The sequence below is a fragment of the Oryctolagus cuniculus genome, chromosome 1 (genome assembly GCF_051225735.1).
Source record: "Oryctolagus cuniculus isolate XC-2025 breed Fujian yellow rabbit chromosome 1, ASM5122573v1, whole genome shotgun sequence".
NCBI lineage: Eukaryota > Metazoa > Chordata > Mammalia > Lagomorpha > Leporidae > Oryctolagus > Oryctolagus cuniculus.
In genome coordinates this window covers 7630439-7651324 of record NC_142867.1, presented here as the reverse complement: position 1 = coordinate 7651324, position 20886 = coordinate 7630439, and the positions used below count along the sequence as shown (strand labels likewise).

Genomic DNA, 20886 nt, shown 5'->3' with positions numbered 1-20886 from the left:
CAATAACTTTATTTATAACTTTTGTTTTAAAAAGTATGAACCCTTGGCCGGCACCACGGCTCAATAGGCTAATCCTCCACCTGCGGCACCAGCACACTGGGTTCTAGTCCCGGTCAGGGCGCTGGATTCTGTCCCAGTTGCTCCTCTTCCAGGCCAGCTCTCTGCTGTGACCCAGGAGTGCAGTGGAGGGTGGCCCAAGTGCTTGGGCCCTGCACCTGCATGGGAGACCAGGAGAAGCACCTGGCTCCTGCCTTTGGATCAGCGCAGTGCGCCGGCCGCAACACGCTGCTGGAGCGGTCATTGAGGGGGTGAACCAATGAAAAAGGAAGACCTTTCTCTCTGTCTCTCTCTCTCTCACTGTCCACTCTGCCTGTCAAAAAAAAAAAAAAGTATGAACCCATACTACCCTCTTGTCTTTATTGTCACAATGTCAGATTTGCATATTTTAACTTTTTTCTATATGAGATACAAACATGAAGATTTCGCTTACTATAACACATTCTGTTAAAAACTTTTTATATTAGTTAATGAATGTTTAACCTATTTGAAAGATAGAGAGGGAGAGACAGAGAGCTTGCATATGTTGGTTCACTCTCCAAATGTCCATAACAGTCAGGTCTGTAGCAGACTGAAGCCAGGAGCCCAGAAACCAAACTCTAGCTCATATGTGGATGGAAGGGACCAACCATTTGAGCCACAACCTCCTGCTTCCCACAGTGCACTTTAGTAAGAAGCTAGGATTGGGGGCCGGCGCCATGGCTCACCTGGTTAATCCTCTGCCTGCGGCGCCAGCATCTCATATGGGCACCAGGTTCTAGTCCCGGTCGCTCCTCTTCCAGTCCAGCTCTCTACTGTGGCCCAGGAGGGCAGTGGAGGATGGCCCAAGTGCTTGGGTCCTGCACCCGCATGGGAGACCAGGAGGAAGCACTTGGCTCCTGGCTTTGGATCAGTGCAACACCGGCCATAGCGGCGGCCATGTGGGGAGTGAACCAACTGAAGGAAGACCTTTCTCTCTGTCTCTCTCTCTCACTGTCTATGACTCTACCTTTCAAATAAAAAAAAATAAAAAATAAAAAAAAATAAAAAAAAAAACTAGGATTGGATGCAGAGCAGGGACTCAAACCCAGGCATTCCTATAGGAAATGTGGGCATCTTAAGCAATGTCTCAGCCACTGTGCCAAATAACCACCCCAACAGGCCCATTCTTTACTTGATTATAATTGGGCCAGAGTTTCATTTTTCTGGTTCCTGGATATAGTTGTATATAAGTTTAGAACAGATGAGAGAGAGAATGAGAATAAAGTGAGGACTAATGAACAAGATATTGTTTATTTTGTTCACACACAAATGCTAAATAAATTCTGATTAGCATTATGGTGGAGTAATGAGGATGGTATTAGTAGTTGACTGATTTTGTTAAATGGGCATTCCAAATATATCTATAGTGCTCTTAAATTAAAAAGACTAATTACTTATTTTCTCCTTTAAGACTGTTGTTTGGACTTCAGCTTGATCCCTGAGGCTATGGACTGAGCCATTTTATGATCTCAGTACTCCTGGTAACAGCAGCTAAGCCAGAAAGCGAATGAAAACCTCATGTAGCCAGACTTTCACCTCCAACCTGAACCTCAGCACCAAACTGAGTACTTCCAAACTAGTTCAGATTTTTACCTTAGGAATAAAAGAAGCATTTACTGTCTCATAGTTTTTGTAGGTCTGAAAACTGGGCACGCTTAGCTGAGAGCTTCTTGCTCAAGGTCTTTCCTGAGGTCACAGGAGAGTTGTCACCTGGAGCGACTACAGTCCCACCTGAAGGCTCACCTGAGGAAGGATAATCCCTTTCTAATGTCGGGCATGGGGAGCGTGGCAAGACCAGGTCTCTATCCAGGTGAGTGTCTCCTCGGGGCTGCCTCAGAACGTGTTGTCTTTTACAGGTAATCACAGAAATGAAATCCCATATGGAGTGTTTTTCATCCTCTTCAAGAGTTTTTTTTTATAAAACTAAACGCAAAAAAGTTTTCCCTGTTAACGTTTCCTTCAAGAACTTTAGATCTTTCACATATGTACCTGATTCTGTTTGATTAAGTTTTGCATACAGTGTCAGAGTCACCCAGTTGTTCTAACACCATTTATTGATAGAACAATAGCTCTTCCTTGAATGCCTCTATCAATCTCTTTTTTTCAAGAATGTCAATTGGTCATGTGGGTATTAATCTCTTTCAGGATGATCTATTTTGTTCAATCAGTCTACACACGTCTTCTAATGCCCATACCACTCACTCGTAATTCCTGTACCTTTATCTGTCTGAGGTGGTAAGTCCACCATATTTGTTTTCCTTTTTCAAAATTGCTTGATCAGTTCTACTTATACCAAGTAAAATTTATTTTCAGCTTGTCATTTTCAATAAAACATACCATGTTTGTGATTGAGGTTGCATTGAAACTCTAAGTCAATTGAGAGAAGCTTCCCGCCGTAATGATATTGAATTGTGTGATTCATAAACCTGCTATAATTGCTTCACGTTATTTGTTTTATCTGCCGTAGAAATTTTTTCATCTTATTTGTTTATAAAAGACAATCCAATCATATCTTCATTATGTTTATTCCTGAGTATTTTAGTTTTCTGATGCCACTGAGAATGCAGTAGTTCCTTTTTATGTCTAATGATTACTTACTAGCACATAGAAGTAGTCTACTTTTTATATTGGCCTTATGCCAGGCAACATTACCAACTTGTTTTTCTGTCTACAAATATTAATATAGATTCCTTAGGCTTTTCTTCCATGTGATTTTGACAATTGCAGGTGAGAAGCCTTTGAATAACTGCTTTCCAAGCTATTCACCTATTGTTTATTTTTCCTGCAGAGATAGGAAATCAAAAGTGGGGCACTTTATGTTTATTCTGTGGAAAGAATAGAAAGCAATAATTTAGTCTGTTTGGTATGATTTTTTATTCCAAATTTTAATATGAACAATCCTACTTATAATTAAGGCAGAGTAGCAAGTGACATGATCACTGTGTTTTGTTTCCTGATAATCCACTCTGGTTCAGATAATACCAGGAACTCACAGCGATTTTCAGTTCTCAGAAATGGGAGGATCCAGACAGAGACCGATGATCAATCTGGATGTCAGTGATGTCATCCTTAGAAATGAGCCTTTGAGGAGGCAGACAGTACATTCTGAGTTTCTGAGGAGACAGAGATTGTGCCACAACCACAGGCCTTCTTCCGCAAAGCCCCACCAAGCACGTAAATCATCAAAAAACAGTGAGTTAAAATTACCCAAGTAACACACGAAAAGAATAGGAATGACTGTTCTTTGTAGGAAACCATAACACGTTTTACAAGAAGGAGAAACGATGTGGAGCTACAGAGGAAAAACCATCAACGACGCAGTAAAGACGATGAGCACTGATGCGCTCAAGAGCTGAGCTAGGGTCCTTAAACACCACTTGCTTACCATGTGCTGCTCCCAACAATGCTATGGTACAGGTGATGTTTGTTCCCCATTTTATAGGAAAGATGCAGTGTTTATAAGCAGACAGGGCCAGTGAGGTATAAGCCATGTGGACAGTGTGAAATCCAAAGGTGCTTAGGCAGTGGAAGATAAGGCAGTAGGCAAGGGTAGATAAAGAAGTCGAGACGGAATGTGCTTCTTGAACACCCACCTGTACAACTAATTATGGGAGAAAAAAACTGTACAAGCAGTTCCAATGACACGAACAGGGTGCAAGAATCCCCTCTCTCAGTCCCAGGAGAGTAGATGGAGCAGATATTTGCTTTCTCATCATGACTAATTTCCTGCCAGGTTCTGGCGCCCCATTCTCTCTAGATTCTAGGAATGTTGGCTCCAGTTCTGATCCGGTGGTCAGCTTTCTTCACGCTCCATCTAACATCACTGGCTGTTTCTGCAGCTAGGTTGAGGGTTCAGTGACCGGTGTTTTGTTTGCATTTATTGGCAGAGCCCGAACTTACCTTTGTTCCCATTGATAGCCTCTACCAACACGAGGGATAAAGCCTGGTTTCCCGCAGAGACTGATCAGCAGTGAGAGCGTCTGGGCCCTGAACTACACCAAGAAGCTCCTTCAAGTTCAAGTCTGGCCTGGAAAACTGAGGCCCCGAGCCGGCACTCTGGTAAGGTGCCTAATTCTTCAGTCCCACAAGCCTTCCCCAGGAACAATGCATGCATGCATGGTTTCAACACTTGGACAAGAAGGAAACCCGAGCAGAGGCACAAGGGATCTGTCGCAGAAACAAGTCCTATCCCAGAAGCATCAAACACCAGAATGCACAAAAAACGTCTCCCACGTTGAAACAAACACCTCGGCTCATCCCACCTTCTTGGGTGCTGCCCCTCTTCCCGCCACCCTTCTGGCGAATGACATACCTCACCTCTCAGTTCTCTCTTACAGAATCATACAACGTGGTTTTTTTGAGACAGACTCTCTTAGCATAATGCTTTTGAATTTCATCCATATTATATCATTCCCTTTTTATTTCCAAATGCCATTCCAGTGTTTGCATAAACCACATTTTGTTTATCCATTCATCTGTTGATGGACAGTTAAATTAAGTCTGTCTTTTGGCTGCTATGAATGTTTGTATGTGGTTTTCCTGTGAAGTCAACCTGTCAGTTCTCTTGGACATAAACCTACAAGTAGAGTGGCCAGACCGTACGATAACTGTGTGTGGAACTTTTTAGGGAATTGTCGAACAGTTTGTCCTGGTAGCTGTTGCATTGCAATCCCACCCGGATCATATGTGGCAGAATTGGGCTTCTGTCCTCCAAACACGCGTTATCTGTGTCTGGATTGTAGTCACGCTAGGATGGGGGAGGTGTTACCAGTTGTGTTTGGATTTGCATTTCTCTAACAACTAATGATATGGAGCATTTGGTTCATGTGCACCATGCCCATTTGTATGTCATCTTTGAAGCAAAGTCCATTCAAATCCTTTCACCATTGTTTACATGCTGATACTTGTCTTTTAATTGTTGAGTTATGAGGACGCTTTATAGGTCCTGGGCATAAGACCCTTAAGGAAGATATGATCTCAAAATATTTTCTCCCATTCTCTAGGTTGCCATTTCACTATTTTAATTAACTATTTTAAGCACAGCAGTTTAAAATTTGAAGAAATTAATCTTTTCTGAATATGGGTTTTGTTTTTTGTTTTGTTGTTGGTTTTTTTTTTTTTTTTTTTTTGACAGGCAGAGTGGACAGTGAGAGAGAGAGACAGAGAGAAAGGTCTTCCTTTATCACTGGTTCACCCTCCAATGGCCTCTGCGGCCAGCACACCACGCTGATCTGAAGTCAGGAGCCAGGTGCTTCTCCTGGTCTCCCATGCAGGTACAAGGTCCAAGCACTTGGGCCATCCTCCACTGCACTCCAGGGCCACAGCAGAGAGCTGGACAGGAAGAGGGGCAACCGGGACAGAATCCAGCACCCCGACCGGGACTAGAACCTGGTGTGCCAGTGCTGCAGGCGGAGGATTAGCTTATTGAGCCACGGCACCGGCCTCTGCTTATGGTTTTGATGCTTGCCTTTTTGGGAACATATCCAAGAACCCACTTATGAACCTTGGATCAAGAAGCTTTACCACAACTTTTCTTTAAGGAATTGTATGACTTCGTGCTTATTCAGATCTGTTTTTCATTTTATGATGGCCCCTCTAAAAGTTCATGGAAAAATGAAAATTATGAAAAAATGCATGAATTTCAAAAGCTTTTGGCACCAAAATAAATACATCTTTCAGTTCCATTTATCCATGAACTTTTTGAAGTACCTTGCAAGTTAATCCATGGTGTGAGGCACAGTTTAAGTTGGTTCTTTTATATGTGAATATTCTCTTGCCCCTGGATTGCTTGGGGAAAAGACCATTCTTTGCCCCAGTGAACTGCCTTGATCTCCTTATTAAAATCAATACACCATAAATGTATGAATATATTCTTGGACTTTCAGTTTTATTCCAAAAACTCTTTTTTTTTTTTTGACAGGCAGAGTGGACAGTGAGAGAGAGAGACAGAGAGAAAGGTCTTCCTTTACCATTGGTTCACCCTCCAATGGCCGCTGCGGCCAGCACACCACGCTGATCTGAAGCCAGGAGCCAGGTGCTTCTCTTGGTCTCCCATGCAGGTACAAGGTCCAAGCACTTGGGCCATCCTCCACTGCACTCCCTGGCCACAGCAGAGAGCTGGACAGAAGAGGAGCGACCAGGACAGAATCCGGAGCCCCGACCGGGACTAGAACCTGGTGTGCCAGTGCTGCAGGCGGAGGATTAGCCTATTGAGCTGCGGCGCCAGCCTCCAAAAACTCGTATGATCCTACAGCCTCTAACAGTAACTGCCTTAAATTTCCAATCCACTACCAAGGGCTGTCCCTCTCCAGTTTCTAAGAATCTGTCCCACACCATGAGGCATTCAAATTCACCAAAATTGCTCTTTTCAAGGTCACCAATGGCTTACACATCATCAGGTCGGGTTTTTTATTTGACCTGTTTCTTCTCCTAGAAGCACTACCTGCAATTCCCCCACTCTTGGTCCCAGGCTATTCTCTCTCCTTCTTCCACACAGGTTCATCTTCCTGATGCTTTTTTGACACTTTCTCAAATGCTGTGAAGTCTCCAAGGCTCAATACTCAAACCTCCTCTTTTTTCTATCTACTCTTACCTCCTAGGAGATCTTATCCAATTCCACAAACTTTAAATATAATGTCTTTCATAAGAAATTATAGAGGCTGGCATTGTGGCACAGCAAGTTAAGCCACCACCTAGGATGCCAGCATCCCACAAGACTGGTTCGAGTCCCAGCAGTTCCACTTCTGATCCAGCTCCCTGTTAATGCACCTGGAAAAGCAGCTGAGGATGACTCAAGAACTTAGGTTCCCAACACCCACATGGGAGACCCGGACAATGGAATTCCTGCTTCCTTTGTCCTGGCCCAGCCCTTCCCAACCACTGCAGACATCTGGGGAGTGAACCAGCCGATGGAAGATTCTCTCTCTCTCTCTCTCTCTCTCTCCCATCCCTCCCTTCCTCCCTCCCTCTCTGTGACTCTACCTTCCAAATAAATCTTTTGTAAAAAATAAAGCATTATATATAGCAATTTCCAGACTAAAGTTTTCAAATCTAGAGTTTAATATTCAACTGCTCAAAATGTCCATTCATCTGGAGACAGCTTCTCATGTTGTTCTCTGACAACCTCTTCAGAGTATTCTTATCTCTGCAGAATCCCCATCTCACGAGGGTGGCCTGGACTTGTGAATTGGCTTCTAAGGTATACAACAAAGCACCAAATATGCTATGACACGTCTGGGATAACATAAAAAACTAGCATTTATCTTATGACTCTCTCTCTCCTCCCTCCCCAGTTTCTACCTCTACCTCTTATACCATTCACTGTGGGAGAAGCCAGCTGCTGCGTCATCAAGCAGTCCTCTGAGAGATGTCTCTGGCCAAAGACCAAAGCCAGTCAAAATATCACGTGTGTGATGACTGAAATGACCACGATCTCACAGATCAGCATTCAGATGACTCTGCAGATCTGGTGGCCACCTGACTGAAACCTGAGGAGGACCTTGAGCCATAAGCAACCGGTTAAGTCATGGACTGTTTCCCGAATGATGGAAGCAGTGTAATGAATATTTATTGTTTCTAGCTGCTGTGTCAGAGTAGCAATGTAGTCAATTAGTAATGGATAGCTAACACAGATTTTAAAACCTGGACTTTGAGTGCTTTCGTAACGAAAGCCTAAAATGTGTGAGTGATTTGGCAACCATGTATGGGGCATGAGAACATAATGAAATACTGAAATGCCTTGGACACACTCTCAGTGGCGTTTTGATTTTGTGGAGATTGCCAGGGATGACCTCAAGGAGACTGAGATATTGTATTTGCAAACAGGAAGTTGTGCAAGGCATAATTTTGACAGCACTGTTTCTTGTGGTTATGTAGAAATTAGAAAATGTGACCAAAGGGGCTGGCGCCATGGCTCACTTGATTAATCCTCCACCTGTGGTGCTGGCATCCCATATGGGCACTGGGTTCTAGTCCCAGTTGCTCCTCTTCCAGTCCAGCTATCTGCTGTGGCCCAGGAGTGCAGTGGAGGATGGCCCAGGTGCTTGGGCACCTGCACCCGCATAGGAGACCAGGAAGAAGCACCTGGCTTCTGGCTTCGGATCGGCGCAGCACAGCGCCAGCCACAGCGGCCATTTGGGGAGTGAACCAATGGAAGGAAGACCTTTCTCTCTGTCTCTCTCTGCCTGTCAAAAAAAAAGAAAATGTGACTAAAAAACATGGTGTTGTGGCCAAAGATGTTTCTAAGAAATATGAAGTGGCCACATTGTGGTGCAGTGAATTAAGTTGCTGCTTACAACACTAGCATCCCATATGGGAGCACCTGTTCGAGTCCTGGCTGCTCCACTTCTGATCCGGCTCCCTGCTAATGCACCTGGGAAAGCAGTGGAAGATGGCTCAAGTGCTTGGGTCCCTGCATCCATGTGGGAGACCCAGAAGTAGCTACTGGTTTCTGGCTTTGATCTGGCCCAACCCTGGCCATTGTGGCCATTTGGGGAGTGAACCAGTAGATGGAAGAGTCTCTCTCTCTTTCTTTCTCTCTCTCTCTCTCTCTCGCACTCTCACACTCTTGCGTTCTCATGCTCTGCCTTTCAAATAAATAAAATAAAATTTTTTTAAAAATTGTTATCCACGCAGAAACATCATTACTTTCTACTGAGAAGATAGCTAAGAGTCTAGAATGAGGAAATGCCTAGAAATCTAGAATCAGGAAGCAAGATGAGAGGTTTTTCAGATAAAAACACATGCTAACTCTCATGCAGAAAATATGATTTGGAGGAAAAACACCTCCAACCAAACATTTGACAACTAAAAACAGAGGAGATGAGAAATAAAAGCATGAAAACTAAAATGAGAGTAGCCAATCGTCAATCTAAGGAAAGAAATTTTTTAAGAAACAAACAATTTTATAATAAAAATCTGAACTGCACGTTTCCATGGAAGAATATACTCAAATGAAACATAATACGGGACATCTGTAAAGAGCAGTGAAACATCGAAGGGAATGAAAACCGGACAAAGAAAGAAGTTCAAGCAAGCCAAGGGAAAGTGGCTGAAATGGAAGAGCATCAAATGGGATCCAATTTATATATACTGGGTCAGGAATAATTTTTATAAACTTACCAGAGGCAGGCATTTGGCACAGCAGTTAAGACACCACTTGGGGGGCTGACACTGTGGTATAGTAGGTTTAACCCATATGGGTGCCAGTTCTAGTCCCAGCTGCTCCACTTCCGAGCCAGCTCCCTGCTAATGCACCTGGAAAAGCAGTGGAAGATGGCCCCAAGTGCTTGGGCCCCTGCCCCCACATAGGAGACACAAAAGAAGCTCCTGGTTCCTGGCTTTGGTCTAGCCCAGCCCTAGCTGTTGTGGCTATTTGAGGAGTGAACCAGCAGATGGAAGAACTCTCTCTCTCTGTCTCTCCCTCTCTCTGTCTGTAGCTCAGCCTCTCAAATAATAAAATAAAAATAAATTTTTAAAAAAAGGCACCACTTGGGAGGCCTAGATCCCATTTTGGAATGCCTGGGTTCAAGTCTGGCTCTGCTAATAATTTCATTCTCCTGCTAATATGCACTACAGGAAGCAGCAGATGATGGCATAAGGATTTGGGTCCCAGTCACCCACAACAGAGAGCTTTTTGAGTTCCCAAATCCTGGCTTTGGCTTGGCTCACCGTGGCTGTAGGGGCATTTGGGATGGGAACCAGAGGATGGGAGATTGATCTCTTCTCCTCCTCTTTTAAATAAACTGTAATTATTAGAAATAAGTTTAAAATTAAACTCAGATAAACTTTCTAGCAGCATCCCTGAGTCATGAGCCTACATGTGAAAGGACCCCTTGAGTATCAGGGTAAAGCAATTTGGAATGGTTGATTCATGACTGTATTAGTGATCGGCTCCAGAATAAAGTTCCCGCAACTAACTAGCTTACAACAGCACATTTATTATCACAGAGTTTGTGAATGTCAGAAATCTTTGCATGGCTTGGTTGGTCCTCTGGCTCAGTACTCAAGAAGTTGGCCAGGGCAGCCTGTTGGCTGTTCTTATGCCGTAACAAATTACTATCCTCTTAGCAGACTGGAACAGCATACATTAATTACGTCACACCTTCTGCGGGCCAGGAATCTAGCATGGCTGAGTTCTGTACTTCTAGGTCTCTCCTGAGGCTGCAAGCAAAGTGCTGGTCTGGGCTGGCATCTCCTCTGGAATCCTGACTAGGGGAAGGCTGTTTTATTGAAGGCCTTGACATCCCTGCTGGCTGAGGCCACTCTCAGTCATTGCTTTAGTGCTTTAGTTCATCAAAGTCTGCCGGAAAGAGATTCTCCTACCAAAATTGAAGTCCAATCTTATCAGGAAAGACAAATCCATTACATTGGCCCGTCGTCTGTCCATTAAAAAGAAATCATATATCCTGTTGGCACTCAGATCCTCAAGGATTTGTAACCTCCCACATGCAAAATGCACTCTCCTCCTCCCAAGCTCTCCAGTCCCATCTTCCCATCATGGCGTCCTGAGAGCCCGAATCTCACCATCTAAATCAGGATGTGGACGAGGCTGCTCTGCTAATCCCTAACATACTCCTGGAGTACAGCTCCTCCAGTCTATAAACCTGTGAACCTACAGAGGGACACATTTGCATTTCAAATACCCAACACACATTGGTGACACAGAATACAACAACCGATACAGAAATTCCTGACCCCGAAGGGAAAAATGTGAGAAGCACCACAGACTCAGGGGACGCCATCAGTTCTGAAAACCAAGCTGCAAACGTCGGAAGCTCATTAAGTCCAACTTCTTCGAGGCTTTTTGCTCTGCCCTCTGGGATCTTGTTTCTAGCCTTGGCCAATCTCCCTTAGTCATGAAATTTAGCCAGTGTTTGGCAGCTGAGGGAATTTCCTCTTCCGAATTCCTGCCCCTAGGAATTAGGGCATCAGCCTTTATCACTGTACCGTCTGCATCACTTTCAGTCTGAGTTTGAAGCGGTTTTGAGATTTTGAATTCTACCAAATTTTGTGGGCCTGCCGTGAGTTACCTTGTGTTGCATTCCATTTGGGAAAAAAAAAAAAAAAACCCACACTCATGAAACGCTTCAAGATAATTATGGTGTGACTAAGACAGCCGGATGCAATGCCCTGATCTTCTTAGAGGTTTTATTGTGTAGGAGCATCTGTGGGATACAATACTAATCTTTTTAAAATTTCCTTTGGGCCACTGAATAATATTTTGAGGTGCCACCGTTGAGCTTCCTGTAATGGGAACTGCTACTTGACAATCCCACTTTCCGCTTTATCTTTACAGCACATGACCGAGGCAATGCCCTCCATCATTAATCGGCAGCCATTTTTTAATTTTTCCATCTTTTATCATTTGGAGAGGCTTCGAACTGTCCAAGACACTGAACTTGCGCTTTATCAGTCTTTTTCATTTTACCACGAGAGGCGAGAAGAAAGCAAGTGACACCCTCAACACAGTGCTTGGGAATCTCCCTCGGTGAATCACCAAGTTCATTATGTACATTCGCTGCTTTTCACGTCACCACAGAAATCACTGTTGCTAAGTGTTCTGTGACTGGGTGACAAGGATCCCCTACCCTCCAACTTTCTATTTCATTTTCTGATTTCCTCGTGAGCCCTCATGGACAGAATCCTCAATGTTCAGGTGCTCTTGGGAAGGACATTTAGCTATACTAAATAAGAAAGTGAGACAAAACAAAAATAAAACCAGAAGTGGATGTCTCAGAGATGTGAGACATGTCTTGGAAATGGGAAGGATCATAAGGAACTAGTAGGAGCAATTATTGGATATTAGATATATAGCCAACAAATTGGATAACATAAAAGAAATGATAAACTCTAGGAGCATACAGGCTAAAAATCAAGAAGAAATAGAGAGCCTGAGCTTTCTATTGGTTTCAATAACAGACAAGAAAATCAGATCAGTAATTCTTCCTAAACTCTCCAGCCAGGATCCCAGAACTCCATCGGGGTCTCTGCCATGGGTGGCAGAGATCTGACTCCTTGGGCCATCACTGCTGCCTCCCAGAGTGCACACCAGTGAGGGAATGGACATAGTGTAACCAGCACTGATATTCCTATGCAAAGAGTTGATGCAAACCAAAGAGAAGTCACTGATTGATAACAGTCCTGAAATCCAGCTAGGGAAGGTTCCATGATTGCGACTAAACTATATCCTCCCCAGATGACTATCCCCTCTGGGCTCTTTGTTCTGCCTCCTAAGTCATTCTTTCATTTTTAGGGATGGAGAGGTATAGTTTCCTCAGTCTGATCCTTACCCATAATATTTGGAGAGCCAATGAAATATTCTCTTTTGTTACTGTCTCTACCACCTTGTGTCCAAGCTAGTGGTGCTTCTGCTGGTATAATTCTATTAAAAAGCTTCTGAAGCTACTGTGAATCTTATTGGTGTGCCACTGATTAGACAAAAGACAACCAAAAATCTCAGGGAACCTCATCTCTTTCCTGTGCTTCTATCAAGGGGAGAAAAAAGTGTCCTTAAGCTTGTATCTGTAGGGGAATCTTTAAAGATCAAAATCACAGTGATAGGGCTCCCTTGCTGGGAAATGGCTGTCTTGCTCCTGCCCCATCTTCCTGGCCCCTGAGCCTTCTGGGAGAAACCCCGAGGTTTGGGTGGGTTTGTGGTCATTTAAAAACCCGGCTCTGAAGAAGCCAACCTGGTGCACAGCACTAAGATGTCTTCCCTTCATTTATCATGTAACTGAGACTGTTCGGTGAGATCATACAATGGCCCTGCGTTTGGTTTTAAGCCACCGGCTCCTCGCATCAAGTTTGCTCCTGTTGCTCTCTTATTTTAAAATGCGAAGAGCAGCCGGAAGGCACTGACCTACCCTTGAGTCTTTCAGTGCTTCATTAGCTGTACCTTGGACAGCAACATCACCTGCTTTCCCTCTTGAGAACACAGGACAACCAGAGACTGGTTTGCTACATCAGGAATGAGGAAGGGGAATCTCACTGATGGCTGAAACATCATAGGAAAAATAAATAATTCCTGAAAATCAAACAGGATCCAAATTTGTTTGGAATCTGCTAGCTGCAAACAGCAGAACCAGCTGGCTTGGGCACAAAAAGAAGTGTTTTGTGAGAAGAGATTGTAGGACCTTAGGACATCAGACGCGTACCTGATGGATTAGGTCTCAGGAAGCCAGGGGTAAGAGCTTCCCCAGGTCCTGGACAGCAGGAATCTAGAACCTTCTCTCTGAAGCCATTGAAATGACTCAGCCACCATTTCTCCTTTTATGCATCTCTTCTGCTGAGGTTTGGATTCTCAGGAAAAAAGCTGTTTCTGGTTTGTTTTCAGAATGATTCTCTAATGACCATATATGTGTTTCTCAATGTTGCCTCGCTCACCGTGAATGATTAATCCAATGACAGATATTTTTCATTTAGGGCAGGTCAGTTTAGCTCAAGTTTATTTAGGCTCCACTAGGGACAGATGGAACTTTTTTTTATGTAACTTACCCTTTGCTCACTTCCTACCTGTTGGAAGATTAATATATTCTAGGGTAGACATTATAATGCTACTTAGATGAGGGAAGGGAGCAGACTTGAGTTTCATTTATCTGCACCTTCACGTATTAGTACACTGATGCCCCAACTCACCTTTTTCTAAAGATTTATTTATTTATTTGAAAGGCAGAGTTACAGAGAGAGAGAGAAAGAGAGACAGAGACAGCTCTTCCATCCACTGATTCACTCCCCCAAATGGCCACAACAACTAGGCTGGGTCAGGCCAAAGCCAGGAGCAAGGAGTTTCTTCCGGGTCACCCACATGGGTGCAGGGGCCCAAGGGCTTGGGTCATCCTCCGCTACCTTTCCAGGCACATCAGCAGGGATCTGGATTGGAAGTGAAACAGCCAGGATTCGAACCAGCACCCAGATAGGATGCAGGTACTGCAGAACACGGCTTTAACCCACTGCACTTCTGCAGGACAGTGTCACCCACCACCCAACCCCCCACCCATATCACCTTTCACATGTTCATACATGAATGGATGAGTGCTTTCAGCTACCCGACAATTGTTAGACAAACACCAGACCAACAATTCCACTTTGGTGGCACCACTTTAGACTAGACAATGAAGTTTGTGTACTTAGATTGTACATTTTTCATAGTCTACTCTTATATATTTAAATAACCATTACCTTCTCTCTGTATACTACAATATCAAACAAAACTGATGGAGTATGACTTGGGGATGAACTGACCTAAAACATTAGGCCATTCATAGACATAAGAATTTTTTAAAGATTTATTTATTTATTTGAAAGGCAGTCAGAGTTACAGAGATGGGGGGAAGAATCAAAGAGACTTTGTTTCACTCCCCAAGTGGCTGCAAGAGCCAGGACTAGGCCAGGTCAACGCCAGGAACCTGGAACTCCATCGTGATGTCCCACATGTGTAGCAGGAGACCAAGCACTTGGCCATCTTCCACTGCTCTCCCAGGAGTATTTGCAGGGAGCTGGGCCAAAAGTGGAGCAATTGGAACTCAAGCTAGCACCTATATGAATGCCAACGTCTCAGGTGGCAGCTTAACCCACTGCACCACCACACTGGCCCCAGCCATAAGAATCCTCAGAAGTATCTCCAAGGCAAAGGTAATGCTCTGTAGAACTGCAGGATCTGAAGCCCAAAAGGAAGCCACAGACAGGTGAAGCAATGTGATTTAAATATGTTATGGTGCAGGGAAGGACTGGGATCCTTGGGTACACCATTACAGTTGAACAGTAGGAACGAGTTCTGATGTTCCATCCCAAGCAGGGTGACTGTTGTCAATAGTAACATATCATACATTCCAAAATGTCTGGAAGAGAGGATTTTGAATGCTTCATCACAAAGAAATGATACATGTTGGAAGCCAAAGTTATGCTTACGATTTGATCATTCCATAATGTATGCATGGATCAAAGCATCATATTGTACATCATAAATATAAGCAATTATTACATTACATGTCAATTTAAAATACAAGTAAAAAGGGCTAGTACTGTGGCACAGTGGGTTAAGTCAACACTTGTGATGCCAGAATCCCTTATCAGAACACTGGTTCAAATCCCAGGTGCTCTGCTTCTGATACAGATCCCTGCTAATACACCTGGGATGCAGTGGATGATAGCCCAATTTCTTGGGCCCTTGCCACCCATGTGGGAGACTCAGATTGGATTAGTTCCCGGCTTCAGTCTGGCCCAGTCCCAGCTGTTGCAGCCATTTAAGGAATGAACCAGTGGATGGAAGATCTCACCATCTGTCTCTCTCTCCCTTTGTGTGTCTATCACTCTGCCTTTCAAATAAATCAAGTAGTCTCTTTAAATAAATAAACAAAAGTTTTTAAAAATGGGAAAAGTATAGCAAATCAAAGGGCTCAAAAACACTAGTTCTGAATGACAGGTGCTGGAATTGGGAATCCCGCTGCTTTTCACAGGGCAACTCTTTGGAACTTGTCCGGATTGAGGAGCAAACTTATTCAGGATGGCTGATGAGTTTCCTGAGCAGCATTCAGAAAGCCAGCAGAGAATTCTACAGAAGTGAGTAAAAAGCGTAAAATTAAAAGTACTGATGGAGGGCTGGCGCTGTGGCGTAGCAGGTAAAGCCACCCCTTGCGATGCTGGCATCCCATATGGGCGCCAGTTCAAGTCCCAGCTGCTTCACTTCCGATCCAGCTCTCTGCTATGGCCTAGGAAAACAGTAGAAGATGGCCCAAGTGCTTGGGCCCCTGCACCTGTGTGGGAAACCTAGAAGAAGCTCCTGGCTACTGGTTTTGGATCTGCCCAACTTGAGTCGCTGTGGCCATTTGGGGAGTGAACCGGTGGATGGAGGATCTTCTCTGTCTCTCCCTCTCTCTGTAACTCTGCCTTTCAAATAAATCTTAAAAAAAAAAAAAAAAAAACTTCTGGGGAAACACAGGGTCTCAGGAAAGTGTCGCTGAGGAAACGAAGAAAATTATCCACCATTCATGAAAACTAGAAATTAGGTGATATTTTGGCTTAGGCCAGCAGATTCTGAATTTAATACAAAGAGAAAAAGCATAATTCAAAATGATATATAGCATGCTAGAACTATACCAAGAATGTATCTAAAAGACATGAAGTAATTAGCAGTGTTGTATGTTCTAATTTTGTGCAGGACAAGATAATATTTTGGGGCCAGCACTGTGGCGTAGCAGGTAAAGCCAACCCTTGTGATGCCACCATCCTATATGGGCACCAGTTCAAGACCCAGCAGCTCCACTTCTGATCCAGCTCTCTGCTATGGACTGGGAAAGCACTAGAAGATGGCCCAAATCCATGGACTCCTGCACCCATGTGGGAGACCCAGAGGAGGCTCCTGGCTCCTGCCATCAGATCAGCGCGGTGCGCTGACCACAGCGCGCCGGCCGCGGCAGCCATTGGAGGGTGAACCAACGGCAAAGGAAGACCTTTCTCTCTGTCTCTCTCTCTCACTGTCCACTCTGCCTGTCAAAAAAAAAGATAATATTTTAAGCATTAATTTATATGTTGTTTTCTCCACCCTCAAACACACCACACAGACACATGCACACACACATCCCTCTTTAATTTATTCAGTTATGCACTTGGGCGATTATCCGGACATCCTGGTTGGGCCAGGATGGGCCCAGCTTACACCTGTTATCTAGGCATAATTATACTTTAACTGTCAAAAACGTCTCCATTTAGTTTTAATGATGATCCTACCAAAGCCTTTCTTCGCAGGTCAGGAAGCTAAAAGTGAATAATTAACCCGAGACTGGCATCAGACATCATAGGAGGGAAAGAATTGAAGTGAGACAAGCAAATATTTGACTCTGAGTTACAAAATATTTGCCCAAGGATCAGAAAGATTTATTAAGACATTTCACATAGTCCATCTTCTGGGCTGAGGCAGGAGAGAGACAATGGAAACTGGTGAAGAATCTGGGTGTGTGCCCCCACCTCCAAAATGGAGGGAAGGAGCGCTTCCACTCCGTGGGAAACCAAGGGTGTGTGGGGTGTTTATGCGGAGAATGTAAAATTGAAAGTTGAGCTCCATTTTATTATCACCATCCATCAGTAACTTTAATACTTGAAGGGGCAAAATCCTCCTACCGGAAAAAAATATTTTGTCTAAATTCTAAGCAATTGTGACCACAACTAACTGCAAACATTACATGTGTGGGCTTCAAACTAGCACACTTTCATTAGCACTTAATAAATGTCACACTCCACTTGGATGCTGATTTCAAGAACTCCCAGTGACCCAGTTGGCCCCAGTTACCTCTGCACTCAACACACTCATTTGTTCATGAATAAGTTCACAGGATTCAGAATCATATCAGCCTACCTCAAGCACTATTATGCTTTCAATCCCGGTGGTACCACGTGTTCTTGTCTTTGGTGGGTTCAAGAAACAAAGCAAGCACAGTGATAGGAAAGATTTGTTTAAAACTTGAATTACTGTACTTATGTTATTTTGTGTGACCTCATGGGGTTTTATCCATATGTAAAATGAAACCCAGTACAACAGAATGCAAACTATAAGCTGGAGCATTTTTGTTGGAAAGTGAAAAAAAATCTTGATGTATACAGGAAATAGCTTCCTGAATTTCAATAACATTAACTTGGAAATGTACTGTTTTTAAACTATTAGCTCTGGTCAGATAAAAGAATAAATTAAGGAAGCCAAATGCTGTATCCTGTAGTAACAGTTGCCTCTACTGGATTTTTTGCAGATATTCTTGTACCTTTAAATTCACTCACTAGACAATTACACACAAAATACTATTATGTCAAGCTGTTTGTTCCCAAATGACCAAAGTTCGAACTGTAAAGTAGAATAAAAACTACAGAGTAAATAGTTGTGCCTTGTAATATTCCATTATGCTTCCTCCACTGCTCCCATAAACCTCCTACCCACAAACCTCAGGCCCAGAATCTGTTTCCCAGCGAGCCTGAACTGCAACAGTAGCCTCTCTCCAACACTGGATAGAACTGAAACCACAGAAACTGTACACCCCAAAACACATTGTTTCCTATGGAAGAACCCAAAGGGGTCAATGTCTTACAAGGGCTGCGCATGTGTTTCGCCAACCAGGAAGCTTCTCCAGAGAATCCCAGTCGTGAGTGTGGACAGAGGACCCATTTCTGTGCCGTCAGAACGTGTTCTGGATCTGCCGAGCTCAGGGGCATTCTCACCCACTCGACTCCTCCCCTTGCTTCTCCACAGTGATCACGTGGCTCTGGAGGACTGAGCCCTCAGGTTGTTCAAAGCCAATGCCATGTGTTCTAAATCCCCTCTACCGTTTTCTGCTCCAGGATTTGGCTGCCACTTAATCCAGTAAGTTCCTCACTGCTTACGCTGCTTAGTTCTGCTTTCTGTCCCTTGCAACTGAGAGTCCTAACACAGGTCTTCTTGTAGCTTGGGTATACCTAGAGAGATGAGACTGATGGAGTCTCCAATGGGTTCTTCTTCCATATTTAGAGATTGACAGGTCAACAATGCCATACACACCTTTCCTTTCTACACTTTTCTTAATATTGTGCATCTGCCAGACTCCTTGTACTTGGAGTCTGGGCGTATGTTCACAATGATCACACACACACACACACACACACACACACCCTTCCTGAGCCCTGCTTGGCATAGTTGTATTCCTGAGTGTGAGCCCCAGGGACTCCTTTGCCAGTGACCTATAGGCAGTTACTAGAGCATTGTTTGCCCATTGCCCTGTGAAGTCCCAGAGTTTGGGGGAAGGAGCTTCTGGGCTGCCCTGGATGCCCATCCATGGGGTAAAAGACACGGAGGAACACAGCCCTCAGCATCAGCATTCGAGTGACACAGATACAAACTCTTAGCCGCCTCCTCTGGAGATGACACTTGCTCCTGCCACATCTGAGACAGACTGGTGTCCACTGGACACCAGAGCTGCCCTCCTGATAAGGCTTTGCGTCAGTGCAAGCTCTGCCATGGTCACAAGGTGGCGGTCTCTGTGCTGATTAGCCCTGAAGAGGTCCTGAGGTTCCACAGCTCCCCTCTTCCTCTGTGGACTGAGTGCTGACCCCACCTCACCCTCGATAAAGAGGTTACGCGTCGGCATAGGTATTTGGTGCAGTGGTTAAAATACCACACGCAATGTCCACATCCCATATCAGAGTGCCCAGGTTCAAGTCCAACTTCACTTCCCATTCCGTATCCCTGAGAAAGGGCACTCCAAGAGGCAGCAGGTGATGGCTCAAGCTCTTGGTTCTCTGCCACCACATAGATCTAGATCCAGTTCTCAGCTCCTGGCTTCAGCCTGGCCCAGCCCCAGCTGGTTCACACATTTGCTCTGCTCTGTCTCCTGCTCACTCTCTCTCTCTCTCATAAATACAATATAAATTTTGAAAAAAATTTTAAATAGGATACACCTTTTCAGCACTTGTCTAATGCCCACATTCAGTGTCTGTATCCTTTTTTCAACTCAGAATTCAGCACAGCCAGCCCATACCACTCACTGCTCACAGGTTCAGGCAAAGGCGAGATAGCCACCTTTTATTTAGAAAAAGAAAACACACAGACACACACACACACACAATTGGGAGTTCATGGCCTCCATGGACTTTTCTCAAGTCTTTTAAAGTGAAACTGTATGGCTGTACCAAAAATTAATCAACTACAAATCACTTCCCACATTGCTATAAACTCAGAAACGCCTTAACTTCAAGAGTTTTTTTTTAAAGCCAATGTAAAAAACTTTTTGTGTTTAACCTAGCGAACTGGATCATCTGATTCATCGAAAATATTTTTAGAGCAAATTCCACCATGATCAAACAAAAGAGCAAAACAAAAGTCACTTGCTCATTCCCCGGCAGCAACCTGGAGATCTTCAATACCTGGCTTCTCTCGACAGATTCTGCCTGGTTGAAAGTTGGCTTTGAAAGCACTGGGGACAGAAGTTTTGAGAGATCAGAACTTTGAGCATCTCACAAAGCCCTTTTAGAGTCTGTGTGGCTGCTCATTGTCCTGTTAAAGTGACGAAAGTTTTCACAGGAACAGTGTGGGCACCGAAAAGGTCTATGAGCACCGGAAGGCTGTGTATCCAACTGCAACGCCCCCTGTGCTGTGCTTGTCTGTGTGTGATGTGAGCGTCCATGCCCTACAGGTTCAGGAACCACCCTTCCCTGTGAAAATCTGACTTTGTTAGCCAAGCTCTCCTCCCGCGTAACTGCAGGAAACCCTGTCCTCTCTCGGAGTATCCCAGTGCAGGCTGCTTCTGTCCTAAGCCATTCCAGAACCCCTGCGCTCCGCCGACATCAGGCAGCCCCTGAAACCCTTCTCTCCAGAACAGCAACCTTCTAGGTTCTAACAAACCCCGGACAACGGCTCCTCCCCTTACTCTCCAAGCACAGCTTACTCTCCAAGCAAAGCTTAAAGAGAACAAAAGGTGACTTTGAGACCAAAATTTAAAACTGGGAGCCAGAGAGCAGCTTCTCTCGCCTCCTGGCTTCATGGGGGCTCCCCTCTGGCCCTTTCTCTGCAGCCTCTGGCCCACTCCCCAAGTAGCAGGGTCCTTTCTCCCTCTTACAGATGGCAACCCTGACTAACACTTTCCCCACCCCCACCCCCAACCCCCAGATCACTTTGCAGCCATAATAATCTCTGCCGGGGTGCTTTCCAAAGTCAGCTTTGTATCGCGGAACAAAACATCTGGATTCATGCACCTGCTAGCTCATGTAACACTAACTCACCATGAAGAAGCACAGCAAGTTCAAGTTCTCTGAGTCTCCATGGGCCATTGAGCAAACCAACGCCACCACTGCCCC

The 20886-nt window shown here is 44.4% G+C and overlaps 1 long non-coding RNA gene across 3 annotated transcripts; it reads left to right on the top strand.

Moving 5' to 3' along the window:
• The first annotated feature begins 549 nt into the window (after positions 1–549).
• LOC138848656 (uncharacterized) lies at positions 550–17941 on the top strand. Of its 3 annotated transcripts, XR_016229176.1 has the most exons (4): positions 550–1888; positions 3997–4137; positions 7371–7633; positions 16235–17941. It is a non-coding gene; the product is annotated as an uncharacterized LOC138848656 (long non-coding RNA). The 3 variants fall into 3 exon arrangements; XR_016229175.1 differs by lacking the exon at positions 16235–17941 and having other exon boundaries at positions 746–1888; positions 7371–8280; XR_011386738.1 differs by lacking the exons at positions 550–1888; positions 16235–17941 and having other exon boundaries at positions 3961–4137; positions 7371–8960.
• Positions 17942–20886: the final 2945 nt, after the last annotated feature.